The sequence below is a fragment of the Muscardinus avellanarius genome (genome assembly GCF_963383645.1).
Source record: "Muscardinus avellanarius genome assembly, chromosome: 7".
Lineage (NCBI taxonomy): Eukaryota > Metazoa > Chordata > Mammalia > Rodentia > Gliridae > Muscardinus > Muscardinus avellanarius.
This window is the reverse complement of record NC_137793.1, coordinates 104,836,658-104,841,126: the sequence shown is the minus strand read 5'-3', so window position 1 is coordinate 104,841,126 and position 4,469 is coordinate 104,836,658. Positions and strand designations below refer to the sequence as shown.

The 4,469-nt window shown below is 44.6% G+C and overlaps 1 pseudogene across 1 annotated transcript; it reads left to right on the top strand.

Annotated features, from left to right (window-relative positions):
* The first annotated feature begins 282 nt into the window (after positions 1–282).
* Positions 283–1,068, top strand: LOC308265351 (small ribosomal subunit protein eS1-like; annotated as a pseudogene). The gene has a single exon. The product of its transcript is annotated as a small ribosomal subunit protein eS1-like (transcript).
* The last annotated feature ends 3,401 nt before the right edge of the window (positions 1,069–4,469 follow it).

Genomic DNA, 4,469 nt, shown 5'->3' with positions numbered 1-4,469 from the left:
CACGCTGTGCTGAGTCAATCAGCTTTACAATGCAAAGATGCGGGTCCAGAGTTCATTTCATAACATGGAAGTGAGCAGCTCTGGACGTGCGGGAGAAAGACGCAGTACAGGAGAGACGAGGTTTAACACTTAGGAGTCAGAAGTCAGTCTGTGGGAGCATCTTCACAGATGTGCAAAATTGCAAGCTTGGAATTGGTTTTAGTAATGTCTAGTCAAAAAGTACACTCCCAAACATGGTGCATGCAATGATAAAAGTGTGCCCTTTAGGCTCTGAGCAGCACCATGGCAGCTGGCAAAACAAGTGCCTTACGAAAGGCAGCAAGAAGGGAGCCAAGAAGAAAGCGGTTGATCCATTTTCTAAGAAAGATCGGTACAATGTGAAAGCACCACACTATGTTTATTGTAAGAAATATTGGGAAAACATTAGTCACGAGGACTCAAGGAACTAAAATTGCCTCGGATGGCCTCAAGGGTCATGTGTTTGAAGTGAGCCTTGCTGAGCTACAGAGTGATGAGGTTGCATTTAGGAAATTCAAGCTAATCACTGAGGAGGTCCAGGGCAAAAACTGCCTAAGTTCTATAGCGTGGGTCTTAAATGCACCAAGATGTGGTCCATGGTCAAAAAATGGCAGCCCATGAACGAAACTCATGTTGATGTCAAGACTACTGACAGTTATTTGCTACATCTCTTCTGTGTTGGTTTTCCTTAAAAAAAAAAAAATCATATAAAAAAGACCTGTTCTGCTCAACAACAACCGGTCCACCAAATCCAGAAAAAGATAATGGAAATCATGACCCTAGAGGTTCAGACAAATGATTTACAAGAAGCTGTAAGTTGATTACAGACAGCATTCAGAAGGACAGAGAAAACGCTCGCCAGTCTATTATCCTCTTCATGATGTCTTCGTTCGAAAAGTAGAAATGCTGAAGAAGCCCGTGTTTGAATTGGGAAAACTCATGGGGCTTCATGGGGAAGGTCGTAGTTCTGGAAAAGCTACTGGGGATGAGACAGGCGCTGAAGTCGAATGAGCTGATGGATATGAACCACCAGTCCAAGAATCTGTTTAAAGTCCAGATTTTTAATGATGACAAAAAGTCCTATTTGTAAAATATATATATTTCTATATAATATATATATATGCATCCCTGAATTTCCCCCTCTTTGATGGAGATAGCATCATATGAATCAAAATTGCCATGTTTCAGGGCACACATCAGCAGCACCCCGGGTTCTGCGTATGAAGCTACCTGTTCCATGCAGCCGTGTGTATCCCGCCTGAACATACCTGATCGCTCTCATCCTGATATGAAGAAGATCGTTCCAGAAAAAAATATTTGTAAAATTGCCAAAAAGACAAAAAAAAAGTTCTTAAGACACAGCATTTTTTGGCATATTTAATGACTGAAAAGTCAATGTTGTATTTTCATGATTTTATTTGTTATCCATCTCTGCCTCACAAATTACCCTGTATTAGCTTCCTAGCACAGCCACAACAAATTACTGCACAGTGGGGAGCTCAGAGCTAAAAAACGTACATCACTTGTAATTCTGGAGTCTGGAATCACGGTGTGAGAAGGGCCCTGCTTGCTCCTGAGAGCTACAGAGGAATCTGGCCTTCTCTCTTCCCAGGTTCTGATGGCTCTGGAAAAGCCTTGGTATTCTTTGTTTTTTGTTTTTGAAGATTTAAAGAAGTTTATTAAAAAGATAGAAATACAGAAGACAGTTACAGCCTCAAGTTACCCAAAGGTAACATGAGGGGATGCTTCCAACGAAGTCACTGCTATTCTTTGGCTCCCAGTTACACCACTCCAGTCCCTGCCTCAGTCACCCAGGGCCTTCTTTCCTAGGTCTCTAGCATCCTCCTCCTCCTCCTCCTCCTCCTCCTCCTCCTCCTCCTCCTCCTCCTCCTCCTTCCCCGCCCCTGGGTACTAGAAGCATTAGGCCTGAGCAATACCCCAGCCCTTTTTATTTTTTATTTCGAAACAAGATCTTGCTAATTTGCTGAGAGACCTTGCTGAGCTGCTGAAGCTGGCCTCAAGCCTATGATCCTCCTGTCTCAGCCTCCCAAGTCCTGGAATTATAGGTGTGCACCACCACACCTGGCTTCTCCTCTTCTTAAGAGGACACCAGACACTGCTTAAGGTCTCATCTCACTCCAGCAGGACCTCATGTTAACTAATTACATCTTCAAAGACCCTATTTCCAAATCATGTTGCATTCCGCAGTTCCTGTGCCCATGACGTTTGAGGGGACACTGCTCAATCAATTACATACTCCTGAACTTAGCATATTAAAACGATGAAGGGTAGCTGGACGTGTGGCTCGTGCTTGTAATTCCAGTACTTGGGAGGAGGATCGCGGTTCGTAGCCAGCCTTAACTACTTAGTGAGGCCCTCTACACCTTAGTGAGACCCTGTTTCAAAAAAAAAAAAAGAATAAAAGATCAGGCTGGGGTGTAACTCAGAGGTAGAATGCCCCTGGGTTTAATCTCCAACACCACAATTAAAAAAAAAAAAAAAAAAAAAACAATGAAGGGGCTTGGAGGCTGTCTCCAGAACTGTCTACCTCAAGAATAGTGCAGCTCAATATTTCAAGGCAGCAGTTTTTAAAAGTATCTAAACTGACCCTCTGTATGCCTTGACTTCAGATTAAATTGCATTTTACTCAGAATCATTGATGTTTCTAAATTGTAAAACTATTATTGGGAGTCAGGCTTGGTGACATATGCCTGTAATTCCAGTAACTGGAAAGCTGAGAGAGGAGGATCACAGGTTCAAGGCCAGCCTCGATAACTTAACAAGACTCTCAGCAACCTATCAAGACCCTCTTTCAAAGCAAAAATAAACAAATCTGGGTTGTAGCACAGAGGCAGAATGCCCCTTGGGTTCAATCCCCAGTCTCACACACACACACACACACACACACACACACACACACACGTATCATAGACGCACACCATGAAATTAGTTACTAAAATGGACCCAGAAAGGGGGAAAAAGTGGAGGTAGGGGAGGGGGGAACCAAGTGCTGTGTGCATTTAAGTCACTGTCAACATGATTTACGTTATGATGTGACACTATAATGCACCAATAAAGGCACATTATAAACATAAATAAATAATTTGCATAATCACTATAAAAACAAATAACTAAATAAAACAGGCCTAGAAATAGAGCAGATGTCCGCAGTACTCCCAGCAGGACTGCCAACTTCCTGTGGGCCAAGACTAGATGTGTCTTTACGCTTTTCCATGCACATCTGTGACCAAAAACATCTGAACCTTTCGCACAGTTTCAAAATCCACAAAGCCAGCTGGTCATCCAGCAACATTCTGAGAAAAAACGCAGGAGAAGGGGACACGGGGACAGGAATTAGGGTAAGGGATATCTCAGAGATCCAAGGACAAGGACAGCTGTGAAGCTCCCTGGGCCCCAGGACTGAGAAGGCCCTCCGTGCCGCCACTGTACTAGGCTGAGTCCATAAGCCTGGTGCTCTTGGTATTCTAGAGGTGGTCCGTTTTCTACCCCTTGTCTGGAATTCCTGAAGGCTCAGCCCCACAATGATGCAGTGTGACTCAATCGCCAGACTTCTCCCTTCCCAGGCAAAAGAAAGATACGCTAAGCCGGGCGTGGTGGTGCATACTTTGGGAGCCTGGACAAGAGGGTTCCAAGCAAATTTCAAGCCAGCCTCAAAACTTTTTTTTTTTTTTTTTTTTTTTTTTTTTTTGCGGGTCTGGGGATGGAACCTAGGGGCATTAGACCTCTGAGCTACACCCCTGCCCTATTTTTTATTGTTTATTTTGAAACCGGGTCTCACTGAGTTGCAGAGGGCCTCACTAAGTAGCTGAGGCTGTCCGCGAACCATGATCCTCCAGGTCTCAGCCTCCCAAATGCTGGGATTATAAGCATGTGCCACCATGCCCGGCTCCAGCCTCAACAATTTTGCAAGGCTTTCAGAAACTTAGTGAAACCCTGTTTCCAAATAAAAAATAAAATCAGTCTGGAGGTATAGCTCAGAGATAGAATGCTCTTGGGTTCAATCCCCAGCACCACAGAAGAAGGTAGGAAGGAAGGAAGGAAGGAAGGAAGGAAGGAAGGAAGGGTAGGTGGCCACTGTGAGGTCTGACCATGAGGTCATACCAAGGAGGACCGAGAACAAAAGAACAAAAAAAGAGAAACTCCCCCAGACCACTGCCCTCCCGAGATGACCTGGCCACTAACACACAAATCAGTGGTTTACACAACTGCTCCTGTGCACCCCCTTCCTGGCCTCATAACAAGCCCCTGGCCTGTCAGGAGGTGGGCTTTCTGGCTCCTGTGGGCTCTCTCCCCAATCACATGCCTCCTTCCAGGTTATATTCCTAAATAAAGCCTGTTCCCTGCCATCGGCCATGTTTTCTTTGCCCTCATGTACCCCAGCAGGAAAGAAGGAAATAAGGAAGGAAAAAAGGAAGAAAATTTAGCTTTAA